The 16,215-nt window shown below is 39.7% G+C and overlaps 1 protein-coding gene across 8 annotated transcripts in view; it reads right to left on the bottom strand.

Annotated features, from left to right (window-relative positions):
* Positions 1–7,346, bottom strand: part of ap (apterous) — a 117,751-nt gene extending 110,405 nt beyond the window's left edge. For 5 of the 8 annotated variants that reach the window (XM_073989203.1, XM_073989208.1, XM_073989206.1 and 2 more), the window contains exon 1: positions 6,035–7,317. The gene's annotated coding sequence lies outside the window, so the exon portion shown is untranslated. Of the gene's footprint in view, positions 1–6,034 lie in introns of all 8 variants that reach the window. The other 3 variants (XM_073989211.1, XM_073989204.1, XM_073989205.1) reach the window with 3 other exon arrangements.
* Between the last annotated feature and the right edge of the window lie 8,869 nt (positions 7,347–16,215).

The following is a 16,215-nucleotide window of genomic DNA, read 5'->3' as shown; positions in this document are numbered from 1 at the left end:
TGATCTTTTTCAGCTTGGAACATGTCCATGGGTGTTATTTATGGCATTGGGTGCATTGTCATTGACACCACGATCAAATTGTAACACACCAAGGCAGTTGCTTTGTTGTCTTTTTGGGGGGAGGGTGCCTTTGTAGATATCGATATCTTTATCAGTTTTATCTGTTGATGCAGTATTAAGTTGTCAAAATTGATTTATTTTTGTTATGAGAAAGGATAATAGCCGTTATATGGGAGGAGTGATGCCAAATCGATTTGTTCAAAATCTAATTGTAATTTGAGGAGGAGGAGAAATTGGAGTGATAACAATAATGTGATACCTATGAAATGTTTCAATTATCTGATAATAAAATATAAAGGGGTGAAAGTATTTATTATTTGAAAAAACAACAACAAACTTCTTAAAACGAAAAATAATATTTTAAGAGCATATTCAGGATTATTTCACGGATTTAAAAATTAAATCTATCATAGATAAATTAAATGAGATTTTGACCCTTTGAATGTCTTCTGATACACATTAGTAAAAAATTTAAATTCGGCTAAAAAGAAGAAGTTTTTCCAAATAAAATTACGGTAGACGATTTCGAATTTGGAATTTACATACATAGAATTTATGATTTTTAAAAATTTGTGTCGTTGTCTTGGTTGAAATGAAATTGTCACATAAAATCTATTGGAACATTTATGTGGCGGCAATTGAAACAAGTGGACCTTTATTTTTCTATAATTTTCCAATAAGAAGCGTTATTTTTGGTGCAATTTTTGGAGATAACTGATGGGATATGTTTTCATAATAAAGACGAAAATATGTCGTTCATAATGAAAAACAATATCATTCAAGTGACCACCATTTCATGCAATGTTGCCAATCCAAATCGCAAAATCATGAATTCCATCTTTGAGGTCTTGAACCGACGTTGGTCTGTTGACGTCGACTTTACCCTTATCGTTGGCCAATTGATAACCTCTTAGAAATATAACCCGACCCAGAAACTGTTCCCTTAAGGGTTTATGGTCACTTATTAAGCACATTTTTCGTGCATTTATTACAATTATTTTTCTGATGGATCACACCTTGAGCTACTTTCGGAATTTTTTGTTGAAAAATATTGCACAGCGTAAACCGAGCAGTATATGTTTTAGTGGGATCATTAAGGACCTAATAATCTTGTACTTGGGACCTAATAATCTTGTACTTGAGCGAAACGGAATTAAAAAATATCAATTTAAAAAAAATGTGAACTGTTAAAGTCAAAATTTCGATTTTAACTTAAAAATTTATGGTTTTTTGCCATACATCCGCCAAAAATGATTTTAATGTCTCTCGCTTAATAACAACCTTTTTATGTGTATAATAATCCCACAAAACATATAAAGATCGGATCATCCGTTTTCGAGCTACAATGGGCACCGCATTCAAAAATATCATTTTGAGAAACCCGCGTTTCAAACATCGATGTTACATACAAATCACAATGAATTTTCTCTTTCTAACGCTCATATCTCAACTAATTTTTGTCAGATCGACTCGAAATTTTGCAACATATTCTATTCTACCTGTACTTTAAAATGAACCAATAAAAATTTCGATTTTGTGAAATTTGTAAGTGGCCATAACCGCTTAATCAATTTAAAATAATAATTCTTCCACAAACATCCCAGAAGGGACAAGGGAGACTTCTCTCATATCAATTATATATTTATGGTCGAGTCCGAGAAGTTTTACATGGCTGAAATACTCAGGAAATGTGGCCAACATTATACTTAGGGGTATTTCGCCACCGTTAAAGATTTTATGCTAGCTGGACTTGAATCGAACACGGGCGTTAAGAGTGCAATAATGGCGTGCGTTGCACCACGGTGGACGTCCAGTCGATTTAATGATCCACTAGTCCACTAGAGAACATAATATCGCTTTAAACAGAACCACAACGAACAGCATCGGTAACCTGCACTTAGACACAAATATTGAACTGTTGTGGGGGAGGTGCCTAAGGAGAGGACCGATATGGTCCATTTTAGAAACTAAACTAAATTTGGACAAAATATAAGGAGATCCAAAGGTTGGACCAAATTATTTGCACGTTCAAAATATGTATATCGCGCATACTGTTTTAGTGACATTTTATAAGTATTGGGGGAAGTACCGATAGTTGTAAACCGGTATAAACCATCTTCGAACTGAAACTTAGTTTGGACAAAACATGAAGAAGACCAAATTTTGGACCAAATCGGTTGATCAGTTCCGGAGTTATCGTGTTAGCCACTACATATGGTTCCATAGGGGTTTTTTACACCTTTCAGGCTGTTTGCTAATGAAGTATGGACTTGCCCTTGAAAAAACTTTTATTGTCGTAATTGAGGCAACAAATGCAAGTTGCTTCAACAAAAATCAAAGTAATTCGAGAGCCTGTTTTTGTAAAAATGTTTATTCTTCTCACACGAATTGTCAAATTTTGTAGATCGATTTACTCGCTTTAACGCAAATGTAGAGCGCTGATTTTTAAATGAGGAATTCGTAACGATTTATGGAACGGGTATACGAAAGATTAGGTATGTATGTCTTCTTGTGGCTGAGCTATGGATGCCTAAACTATTACGAATATAGACGAACGAACAAAAATTAGTTACGAAAACAGGGGGTTAAAGTGAACTCATCCGAAATTTTGTGTGGGAGGTATCCGAGAAAGTCCACAAATATACTCCATATTCGAACCTGATCTATATTAGGATGTGTAAGGTATGGACCAAATCGGTCATTCCCATCAAGAGTTATCCTGCGCACAATCTTTCCGAACATTTTTGATTTTTTTTTTTTTTTTTTTTTTTGGAGTTACCTGAATGTTCGGACCGATGTGGCTTATCTTCGGAATTAAATTAAGCTTAGACCAAATATTACGAAGGCCGAATTTTGGACCGAATTGGCAGATCCGTTCGAGAGTTATCTTTCGCTCCACATACTACACACCGCGTCATGGGGGTTTTTGCTCCTTTCAGGCTATTTTCTCAGGAAATATAGACTTTCCCCTGATGAAACTTGCACCGTCGTATGGGAGGCAGTGAATACAAGATTTTACAACAAAAATCAAAGCGATTCTAGACCAGGTCTTAAACCGAACTTTTCCGAAATTTTGTGTGAGAGGTACCCGAAGGAGTGGACTGATTGTGTCCATATAGGAACCTCATCTATGTCTAGAAATTTCACGGTGTGCAAAGTATAGACCAAATCGGTTACTCCCTTCAAGTGTTATCGTGCGCACAAATGTTCTTAACATTTTTTAACTTTTGTGGGGGAGATACGGAAATACAAAGATATTCACTTGAAAAATCCAGTTAAAATCTCCAAAATACCAGAGATCGATTGGACGAGGATAGCCCAAGTTCGAACCATTTCTCTAAAATGATGCGCACTATAACTCTCGAAGGCAGTAACCGATTTGGACCATACTTTGCCCATCGTTATATTTCTACCAGTACCTCCCACACAAAATTCGAACAAAGTTAATTTTAAGATCTCCTCTCCTTTTGGTGGCTAGTCTATACTTCCTAGGATAATGGCCTAAAAGCTTCAAGAAACCATGACGGCCCTTGGTTTCAATTTAAAACTAGCTCTCGGATCGTTTTTTACAACAGGTAGTCCTGGCGGCCAAACCTTCGGGGCCAAATCTACACTTCTTGCGATCATTGCTCAGGAACTGAAAAGTGTGCAGGATAACTCTCGAAGGAAGTAACATATTTCTTTCAAATATTACACATCGTAATAGTTCTCTCAATTTGACATAAAATTCGAAAGACTCCAATTTTACCACCCCCACTCCTCAAAAATTCTTAGAACTGTTTGTTGATAAATTAAAAAAAAATAAATATACATATACCGTTTGATATAGCTTCATATAACGGTACCTGCCAGGAAAGATATGCACCAAAAGCTGATGACATCAGGGTTTCGGAATCTTACTAATTTACTTACTAATTTTTGCTAATATTTTAAGACTTCTGTCTTATTGTGCCCGAAGGGTAAAGTCCATATTCGGAGCTGAGTTATGTATAGACAAAACATGAGAACCAAAACGGTTGATTGGTTCAAAAGTTAATCGTGCGTTGCAGCCAGCCCGACAGACGGAGGTACATGGCTAAATTGACTCCAAATTGTCTGAAACGGATTTCGGCCACACATATTTGGGTTCTAAAACCATTATTTCAATGAGGCACATTTTGGTCTTCTCAATGTCTTTTCTACTTAGCCTTAAGGCTGAGGGTATAGAAAATAGCATTTCCGTTTCGGAAATCTCCCGCGTGATTTTTATACCCTCCACCATAATTAAATTGCCATTCCGTTTGTAACCCATCGAAATATTCATCGGAGACCCTATGAAGTATATATCAAGACCTTTTCGCGAAAAAGGTATAAGCGACAAAAAGCAAATTTTACAGGAGACGGTTTTTAATGAATAACTTTTATTCTAACCAAAATTTTTTATTAAATTTTGGTATAGTTCCGTTACTAAATCCTATTAAAAAAAAAAATAAATCATTTATGGAATATCTTCAATATAACGGTAATTTGTGTCGTTTACATCTTTTTCGCTGTCACTCAATCAGGCTATTACATTAAGAAGTGGCGGTTACATTCAAACAAATTATTTGAAACAAATCATTTTTAGTGTAATTCACATTTACAATTTAAAAACAAAGCTTGCTTGGTATTGCAAATGGGCTATATCGGTCTAGGTTTTCATACAGCCCCCATAGAACGGTACCAGCCTGTTTTCGGTATTTTAAAGGTTTTAGCCTCATTATCACACCGAAATATCTGAAATTTGGTACTTGGACATCGTTGGCGGTGTAAAATTTTCCCCAGAAATTTGTCGGTATAGGTCCACGTCTTCATATAGCCCCCATAGAACGATACCTCCCGATTTTCGGTATTTTGAGGGTTAGCCACATTGTTTTACCGCACTTGCTGAAATTTGGTATTTAGTCTTCTTCATAAACGAAAGGAAACTAATTGTTTCATTTTAATTCAATACAACTCGTGGTGGAGGGTATAACAATTTGTACCTAGCCGAACTTAACGCCGTTCTTACTTGTTTTGAATGGGATTAAATCGCATACTCAATATCGTGCTCAACAATCATAATATGAGCTGCGAGGACAACCTGCTGACAATTTTTCTAAACAATCCAAAGCATGTCCTTAAACTGCACATTTACTAAAAATGTTTAAATTTTTGTGAGCGGTGTGAGAGAGCCTATGTGCAAAGTTTGAGGGTATCATGATTTTATTTTAGACAGTTTTAATTCCTTAGGTATTACAAACCAATGTGGCGACGGAAATCATTTTTCATGGCTTAAAGTTGAATTTTTCGTGATTTCTAATATCAATTATTTCGGACTATTGTTATGTTATTAACTTTCTGAATCATCCATACTTCCTGAAAACCATCCTTTAAGGTTGATAATACACCTCGCGTCAAATCAAAAAAAAAAAAAAAAGAAAATCCAATATACTTCCAGGTATGTGGAAAGAATAACTTTATTTTTTTTCAACATAGAAAGGTCAAAAAACAACAATAAAGTAAACTTTATTTTTTTTCGAAATGGAGTTTGATTAGTGAGAAGTTAATGCCTACGGTTAGTGGGGTAGGCTATGCCAGGGCCGGTCTATCCTATCTATAGCCCATTCTTATTTGTTTCCCAATAAGATTGTTTTCCACATAGAGGACGACTCAATCAAACTGTTAATCTTTGATTTAGTAGTTTTTAATTTAAAGTCATTTGAAAATATTCAGTAATGGCCTCAATTACTGTAAAGATAGGAGTGGTTCAAGGAAACCATTCTACCGCCCGCCGGCTACTGTTTAATATTTTGCAAATATTCGGTTTATATTTTATTTCTTTGTGGATTTTCGACATTCCTTAATTCTTATTGCTATTTGTGCCAACTAATTTCATTTCTTTTTGGCATTTTCAATAAATCAGTTTGTATTATTTTTTTTTTAATTTTTTTCCTTTGCACTTGTTAGTTATTACCTTTTGCATAAAAAAAATTGGTAACGCCCCAAAAACTGTTTGTATATCCTTTTCTGTATCCGGTTTTTATTTCGGGAGAGTTAAAATTGTTATTCCATTTGATGTGGTGAGGAAGTGAAAACTTTTGCACTATATAAAATAATTTCTTTAAATTATGTGTTTATATTTAAACAATTTAAAAATAAATAAATTTGATATTGAGTTGCAGGCGGGGGGATAAACACTTTTCAGTAACTAAACACTTCTGAGCACTTTTTTGAATATTTTAATAATTCATATATATTTTTAATTTAATTTTTTTAGGAAGCGGGCTTTTTATTTATTTTTTATAGACTTTGCAATATTTTTTAGTATTTTTGTTTATTATTTTTTAATCTTTATATTCCTTTGAGCTTGCTTCCGTTGCTTTTTAAGCCTTTGTAGGAGATGATATTTATTCGCAAATTCACTTTAACGCAAAAACACGGCGACGGTAAATTTTCATTTGTTTATTGTTTGGTGGTATTTTTCATATTTTGTTTTCTTTTTTTTTTTTTGCACGAACGACGAACATTTACAAGTGGAGTGACTATGACGTGACTGACATACACCGAGAAATCTCGCATAAACTGCCCGCGGTTAAGTCTGTGTGATATCTAATCCGAAAAAATGATGATGTTTGTGCGAGAAGTGATGATATTTTGCTCAATCAGCAGCAGAAGCTACAGCGCTACGGCTGCCTCTGTTGCAACACCGATAGCGCAAACGTCAACGTTCACTGCGACCGCGGTTGCATGCACAAGAAGAAAAAGTGGTACGCACCGCACTCACTATTTGCGCTAGTAACAACGCATTGCCGTATCAATCATCGGCGTTTGAACTACATGCGACGACGACGTGTGACGGACGTTTTGTTGTAGACGACTTGTGTTACTCTCTTTTGTGCACTTTTGTCAATAGAACACTGGGGGGATTCTGTTGGAAAACCCGATTTCCATGTCAAACATTACAACGATCGTGGTGTGTAGCGCGTTATCAGTGGCTGGCTGTTTACCGGTTGGGGTCCACTATAAAAACGGGCTTTTAGTAAATGACGGACGACAAGGCGTGTGATAGTTTTTTGTTTGAGTGAGTTTGCAACACCTTCGAACGTACACACGGACACCTTTACTTGTTGTGATATAAACAAACAAAATGCACACGCACATGAACTGAACACAGATGGCGACGACACGACCAGACAATAGCGAGAGACATGCGTACAAAGCAAACCGACTCGACTCACCTTAAGTTTGATGATGAATGAAAACCATGGAATACAACACCAATAAACCACCACCATCGCACTCCCAAAAACACTTGAGCCCACACCGGCAAACATCATGGAGAGAGGGAAACAGACAAGTTTGAAGTTCGTCCGTTAGGTTGGATGTTGCAAATGGGGTTGCATACGACCAAGGCTTTGGTTCAAACGAGAAATCTTCAACGCAATGAAAGGAATAGAGATGGCATTAGGTTACAATGTTTTAGAAGAGTTGCAACGATAAACATATATGGCCATCTCCCTTACTCCCATGATTATGGGAATTCATATTTCATTTTCATACACGAGAGGGAGAAGATTTCATATTTTTTTTGTTTTGTTTTTATTATTTATCACCAACAACAACACGCAACACTGGCTGCCGTAAATTTGTCAATATTACTAAGGCGTGGTTAACGGCGATTACTCTCTGTTCTGGCTTGCTCTCTCTCATCACTGCCGTTCTTCTTCTTCGTGAGTATTCTATGCCGTTTTTTTGTTGTTGTAAAATTTTCATTTTGAAATGGTTGGCTTCCTGCTCAGTCAGTCAGTCACACAGCCATCCAGCCAGCCAGCCATTCAACTCTCTTGTCGTGTGGCGTATGGGTTCTTATATTTACTATGGAGAGATGTTGATGTTGTTTGGTTGGTTGGCCATTTGTTGTTGTTGTAGTTGCCTTATCCAAGTATGGCTAAAAGTACTGTTGTTGTACTTGTAACGTTTTCCGTTTTTTTTTTGAGTATTTCAAGTTTTGTTGTTGCTGTCGTTGTTTTGTGTTATGTTTTGGCCTGTCTTTCCATTTGCGGGGCCTTAAGCCCTCCATTCACATGTTGTGTTGTGTGACGATACGTCATACGTCTGCGTCAAGATGAACGAACGAATTGGACAAACGGACAGACAAAAAGACAGACAGGGAGGCTAACAGGCAGGCATTCGTTTGGCACGTTTTAGTGTTGCCATTTTAGGATTTAATTTTTCTACTCGGAAAAAATAATATTTCACTAAAGGGTTTCAAGTTTTAGATGAGAATGATCCCAGTTCTAGGTTTGAGTACCTAAAAAGTAGGTCGACAAATAAGTAGTTACTCTTTTGGTACTTCAAGTCGTAACTACTTATTTAACTTTTTATTCGTCGACGTTTAATGGCCAGGAAATACCTAACTTCTGATTTCTGGTGACACTTACTAACTTAGATGGCTTTTATATTAAACAGAACGTCTTGTTCCATAAGCCGAACTCAGAATAGATTTCCATACGCACCGATCTTTTACTTTACTTCTCCAATTTTGTATGCCATGTTCTTTGATATCTTCTTCTACTTGGTCCTTCCATCTAAGCTTTGGCCTTCCCTTGGGGCGTATACCGTCGAGTGGCTCGTATTCAAATGCCTTTTTGGCGGCGGCATCTTTATCCATCCTGCTGACATGGCCAAGCCAACGCAATCGTTGCAGTTCGATACGTTTTACTATATCGATGTCGGTCGGCTGGTATAGCTCGTGGTTCATACGACGTCGGTATTCACCGTCAACGCATATTAGTCCATAAATCTTTCGAAGAATTTTTCTCTCAAACACACCAAGTTCTGCCTCATCTGCTTTCGTAAGTACCCTTGCTTCAGATCCATACATAAGTACGGGTAGTATCAGTGTCTGGTAGAGTGTAAGTTTTGTTTGACGAGTGGTGGTTTTACTTTTAAACTGTTTACTTGACCAAAGTATGTAGCATATGTTGGCCAATATTATTCTTCTTTTGATTTCAAAACTGATGTTGTTCATTTTATTTATGGCGGTGCCGAGGTAAATAAAGTAATTTACTACCTCAAAATTGTAGTTCTGAACATCAAGAGTTGGTCCGTATCTACTGGACGTCTTGCGTGTTGATACCATAAACTTTGTCTTATCTTGGCAGACTCTTTTTCAATTTTCGCAAAGGTGGCTGTTACGGATCGAGTTGATCGACCTATTATATCAATATCGTCTGCGTAGGCCAGTAACATTATATCCTTAGTGTATATAGTGCTATTTTTATCACTATCGGTATATACATTCGCTTTTCCAATAGAATGTTAAATAAGTCAGACTATAGGCTGTCACCTTGCCTGCAACCTCGTTCTGTTTCAAAAGGTTCCGAGAGGTTCTTTCTTACTTTAACAGCTGATCTTGTATTAGCCAATGTCATCCTGCATAATCTTATAAGTTTTGCAGGGATACCAAATTCAGACATGGCTTGAAACACCTTTGATCGAATTGGGCTGTCGAAGGCGGCCTTATAGTCGATGAACAGGTGGTATGTGTCGATTTGTCTCTCGTGGGTCTTCTCCAGTATTTGGCGCAGTGTGAAGATTTGGTCAATTGTCGATTTAGCAGTTCTAAAACCGCATTGGTATGACCCGATTATGTTATTGACCATGGGTTTTAAACGTTCACACAGCACACTCGACAGCACTTTCTATGCGATTGGGAGCAGACTTATGCCTCTGTAGTTTGTACACACCGTCTTGTCTCCTTTCTTGTGTACGGGACATAGGAGGCTGAGGTTCCAGTCGTTAGGTATGCTCTCTTCCTGCCAAATTTCGGTAATTGACTGATGCATACTCCTTATCAACATTTCGCCACCGGTCTTGAACAGTTCGGCGGGCAGCCCATCAGCTCCTGCTGCTTTATTGTTTTTTCAGCCGATTAATTGCTGTCATGACCTCGCTTTGGCTAGGTGAAAGACATTCAACGTCGTCGTTTGCGATTGGTTCTGGTGTATCTTCATCGCCGCCCATATTCGATACTAAGAGCTTTATGAAATGCTCCTTCCAGATCCTCAGTACGCTATCTGTATCAGTTAGCAGATTCTCTTTACCTTTCAGTCTGGTGTTTTGCGGACTTCATTCTGACTCCTGAACATCTCGAGTTTCTCACGCTCACGTTGTTCTTGCTCTTTCTTTTTTCTTCTAAAAATACGCTTCTCCTCTTCTCCCGATATTTTTCTTTCGCGCTTCGTGTTGCTACTGAATGCAGTAGACTTACGGCACTCCTGATCGTACAATAGATGTTTAGGTGGTGGTTTTTGGTACCCAAGCACAGATTTTGCGGCAGTTTGAAGTGAGTGGGCTATTCTGTGCCACTGCGCTTCCACATTATCGGGACAAGCAGTTCCGTCTTCCAGCATGTAAGTTGAGCGGAATAGGCTTGTGCTATCTGTTGTGTTTGCAGCTTCTCGACATCCAGCTTCCGTTCTGTGTTGGATCGCACTTTTCCCGCAACATTAAGGCGAGTGCGTACCTTTGCTGTTACAAGGAAATGGTGACACACCTTTGTTAAAATAATGGATTAGTAGATCGATTTGTAATGAGTTTTTTGCTGATGCAAGTTGGAAAAGAAAGTGGAACATGCTCTCCACCTGAATGGAAATCTCAGTGGGATGTTGTCCTCTGTGCGGCGGGATTTGTACCTATAAGTCTTGCATAATTTTGATCACCCGTTCACTGCTCTGGTTGATTCCGGCAATACCGATAGATATTCATATTTTTTCAGTGGGTCTTCTAGCATTTTTTGGTGTTATTCAGACCAACAAAATCTTCAGCGCAGAACAAATGATCAGCCCATGAGTAAGAAATTTATGAACCGATTTTGCTCAAACTTTTCCGGGTTTCATACTGACACAGAGGGAACAAATCAACATGAACACATGCGTGCTCAATTTTTAATATTTCGACCACAAACGTGCTCACTTTGACCACGGTTCTTTGTCAATTCTAGAAACCGTTGACTGCATCTCGTTGTGTAATTGACAACGCCGTGCTAATTTCGAACACAAACGATTTTTATACACTATTGACAACACATGTGTTCAGTTCGACCACGTACGTATGTTGTCAATTTTTCCCTGTGAGACGAAATATACCAAGCAACAGTCTTCATCTGCTTTAAAATGGAAAAACTCAGGATTTATCTCGGTCTCTCTTAAATATCAAGTGGACTGACTCCCGGTGGTTTGTCCTGGGAAGCTGCCTTCAACACTCGTTAAAATGCTGTGGTAACACGTTTATCCATAATAAATTCCTCTAAAGTTGACGACGCTCGCAAAGGATCTTGCAAATTACAATGTCTATATTACTGCCATACAGAAAATAAGATGCATTGGGAAAGCGTCACAATAACACTCAACATGATTTTGGTTGATCGGAGGTTAAAACATCTGGTCTCCAGTTTCAGCCCGGTGAATAAAATACTTGATACAATTTGTATAAAAGCTGAATTGTTCAAAATCAGTTTTATTTTTTTATCACTGAAAAAACAGATCAAAGATATGTATATTCTACGAGCGCTTATAAGAAACATATTATCATTGTCCTGGCACTGACATTACAGTTATTCTAGGCGATTTTAATGCCAAAATTGGAAAGGAGAATATCTTTGGCCCAACAGTCGGGAAATTCTGTCTCCACACTGAAACATCTGAGAATTGAATGAGGAAGATAGACTTCGCAGCGACAAAAACATGTTTGTAGGCAGTATCAGATTTAACTACATCGGCATTCATAAGGTCACCTGGCAGTCTCCAGATCAAATAACAAGAAATCAAATTGATCACGTTGTGATAGATGGAAGACATTCATCGAGTCTGTTGGATGTACGATCGTTCCGAGGAGAAAACATAGACTGATACCACCACCTTGTAGGAGCAAAGATACGTACCAGATTAAACGTAGCAAATGAAGTACAAACAGATACAATACGAAAGTTAGACATCGGTAAGCTGCAATTACAGCATAATGGCAAAGTATTGCCCACTCCATACAAACAGCCGCAATATCAAAACTTAGATAACAGATACCTCCCCAAAGAAACACATGATATGATAAGTGTCGTGTTGCAGAAAAAATCGGCTACTCTACAATCAGTAGTAACGCATGGCGTACGGGGGTATTGGGAACGAGCCAGAATAAAGTTTGAAAATTCTAACTTATAATGAAATATCAAACTGATGGCTTTGGTACAGGCAGATCCACCTGGAGAGACCAGCAAGGTAATTTGGGAGCAGATGCCGATAGTGTCCTTAGGATATGGAAATAGCATGGTATGGTAGAAGAAGATGGTATTGACTGTTTACCGCCCGACCAAGATATAGTTGGGTTGTACCGGAACTACCTAGTACCTCCACCAAAAACTACATATTTTTATGTATCAACTCCGAAGATTAGAACTTTGAAAACGCTTAAAAACACAAAAGTCACAAATATCGGTCTGGGTTCTGCGGTGCGAGAAACCAAGCTCAACAACAACTGTAGCTTACAACATTAGCTGTGTTCCAGAACTAAAAAGTTTTTACAATTTTTACGACTTTTACACACGAAAAAGCGTTCCCGTACACAAAAAAGTTGTCAAATGTTCACTTCTCTTTAAACAAAAATGGCGCTGAATGGCGCTCTCTTTAAAAACTTTTTACACGACAAATTTGGGCGAGTAAAAAAAATAGTAACATGGTTGCCGGCGTCTGATTGGCTGATACGTCAACTTTGACATTTGTTCCAGTTTTTTTTTTGACGTATTTTCCATTTTTCCGTTCCCGAACTATTTCAAAAAACTTGTGTGCGAGAACAAATTTTTTGCAGTTCTCTCTTTTACGAGCTTTACCATTAAAAAGAACGGGAACGAAGCTATTGTAATGGTTACAATGTGCCAAGGAAAGATCGCACCAGAAGTGGAGGTGAGGGATTAGCTTTCCTATTGCACGAGACCTATCTCGCTTGAGCCTGTCTCTAATGACCCATACATGGAATGTATGGGGGTAACAGTCATGTGTGGAACTGCCGAGATAGAGTTGCTGAACGTATACATCCCGCCGAGAAATAGCTGTATCTAAGATTACGTGCCTAATATTAGCCCGCTTTTGGAAGGTCATAATCGTTTGGTCCTGGGAGACTTAAATGAGCATCATGAGATGTGGCATTCGGCCCTCGGAAACGACCAGAGAGGTACAGCGCTGGCTGAGGAGATTGACAGCTCTACGTTTTGCACGGTCAATGAGGACGCCCCTACCAGAATTAGAGGAGAGTGTCACAGCTCGCCAGACATAACCATCGTGTCACCTGGTCTGACAAATGACGTTACCTGGCAACCCGTCATTTCCCTTGGATCAGACCATCTCCCCATAATTGTCTCCATTAGCAGACTACGCCGCACATTCAATCATAAGAAAGTTGATTGGCCGGGTTTCAGAGAGTTCACCAATCACCGCTTCAGAGAACTGCCCAATCCTTCTGATGTTCGGGTAGCGGAAAGGACGTTCCGAGACATCATCACTGCTGCATCCGCTCGCCATATCCCTGCTGGTCGAATACTCGAAGTAAGACCAAACTTCCCAGCAGAGGCGACGGGATTAGCAAATGAGCGTGATGAGCTTCGCGAACCAACCCCAATGACCCTAGAGTCAGGGAGCTGACACTGGAAGTTAACAGGGTGGTCGGCGAGCATAAGCGGTATAGGTGAATTGTGGGCTACCGTTCAGTCACTCTCGAACCCTGGAAGAAGGGAAGATAGGACCTCAGTCACGTTTGGCGACGTTACGTTGACTGACCCGAAAAGGTGCGCAAGTTATTTCAATCGACAGTTTGTCGAGCACCCCGAGAGTGACAGGGCGAAGAGAAGAGTATTACGTCGCATCAGATCTCTTCCTGCCGATGAGGAACCACCACAGTTTACAATGGATGATGTTGCCAGTGCCATCAGGAACGCTAAATCATCCAAAGCGTTGGACCCTGATGGAATCTCCATGGTAATGCTGAAGCAGCTGGATGAGCCGGGAGTTGAGGATCTCACTAAAGTTCTCAACTTGTCGCTATTCACCCTCATTGTTCCCGAAGTCTGGAAAATGGGCAGGGTGGTCCCACTACGGAAGCCCGGCAAGGATGCCAGCAAAAGTAAATCGTACAGGCCGATTTCGCTTTTGTCGTCCGTAGCAAATACCCTTGAGGCCTTAGTCTTCCCCAGCCTCAGAAATAGCTATCAAGTTGCCGATCATCAGCATGGATTCCGTAAGCAGCACAGCACGACAACTACGCTGCACGCCATTACCACACATATTTGGCAAGGACTCAACCAGAAACGGCCGTGCGATAGAACTGTGATGGTGGCGCATGACTTATCAAAAGCCTTTGATACAGTCAGGCACTCCGCGCTGTTTGAGGAAGCTTGAAACCTTGGATAGTCAAGTATATGTGTGGACGCCAGTCGTACGTGGAATTCAGTAACAAGAAGTCCAAACCCCGTAGAGTGAAACAGAGAGTTCCCCAAGGTGGGGTGATATCTCCGGAACTGTTTAACCTCTACCTCTCCTGTATTCCGCCCCATCCAGACGGCATCGAGATCGTAACGTATGCGGAGTATGCGGATGATTGCACGATCCTGGCGTCGGGTACCTACCCTGATAAGAGACAGAACAACTATTTAACCGATCTTACCAACTTTTTCCATTCGAGGAATATGCATATTTCCGCCACAAAATCAACAGCCACTCTGTTCACCACATGGACAGCGCAGTTTGGAAGAGAATTGAATGTCGTTTTTGACGGTAGCATAATTCCGACCACAAACTGCCCCAACATTTTAGGGGTCACATTCGACCCTACTTTCACATCGTGCGCGTACGCCACAGCTATCTGCGACAAACTGAAAAGTAGGAACAAGGTCCTCAAGTCCCTAGCCGGCAGCACTTGGGGTGCAGATAAAGAAACCTTGTTGACCACATATAACGCTATAGGTCGGTCTGTGGTAAGCTATACGGCGCCAGTCTGGTCCTCGAGATTAAATGATACGAATTGGAAAAAGATTCAAACTTGCCAGAATGCCGCCCTGAGAACAGCAACAGGGTGCCTCCTCAAATCTTCAGTGGACCATCTACATGAGGAGGCAAAGATTCTTCCAGTAAAGTAACACAATGAGATGCTTTCGTAGCAGTACCTGCTTGGATGTTACCGTGTGAGCCATCCCAATCACCATATTGTGGGTAGGCCCGACACATACAGGCAGATCAGGAAGGATATCCATGCTCTAGAGGGAGAGGTCCAACGATACAGGAGAGAATCCCTAGATCAACAGGCATATCAAGCAGGTTTAAATAGTATTTACACGGATGCAGTTGCCAAGGCCTTAAGCAATTATAGTGTGAATAAAGTCCTCGAAATACATCCCCCACCTATTGCAGCTGAGGAGCGTCAGCTGCCACGACAAACTAGAGTAGTTTTGGCTCAACTACGCTCGGGATATTGCAGTCGCCTAAATTCTTATAGGGCGGACCGCGCCGTGCAAGACATCTGCCCAGTAGGTGGCATGGGCCCACACGACACAAAACACCTTTTCAACTGCCCAGCCAAACCTGCTCATCTAACTCCAGTGGATCTGTGGTTACATCTCATCGAAGCAGCCACTTTCCTGCAACTGGAGGTAGACCCAGTGCCAGATTGAACAGAAGGACGAACATACAAACATTATAACAAACACTGTTACAACAACAACATCAAGTCTTCTTATAAACGACCCTTGGGACTTCTAATAGAAGATTATATGGTCTTTTAATAGAAGATCATTAGGCCCTCCAAAAATAGGCTATTAGTTTCACGATTAGGTCCTCCCATAGATCACAATGTTCGACAAGTCTTATTATTATTCCTATATTACGTTTTCGGACACGTTTCTTTATTTTACAAAAATCAACCTTTGTGAAGTGAATTTCGCTCAACTCTTGGTAAACTGTAAAATTCACAGATAATGGGGGTTATTATCATGAATAAAATTTCCCCGTGAGTTTCGTCTTTCCACCGTTGCAACTTAAGGTAGAAAGTGAGAAAATTCACGGGGAAATGCCGTTCATGATTACCCCCAATAGGTTAACAGTCCTCCGCTAAACG

Source organism: Musca autumnalis, unplaced genomic scaffold, assembly GCF_047663935.1.
Source record: "Musca autumnalis isolate F117 unplaced genomic scaffold, ASM4766393v1 scaffold_5, whole genome shotgun sequence".
NCBI classification, from domain to species: Eukaryota; Metazoa; Arthropoda; class Insecta; order Diptera; family Muscidae; genus Musca; species Musca autumnalis.
This window is presented reverse-complemented; position numbering and strand designations above follow the sequence as displayed.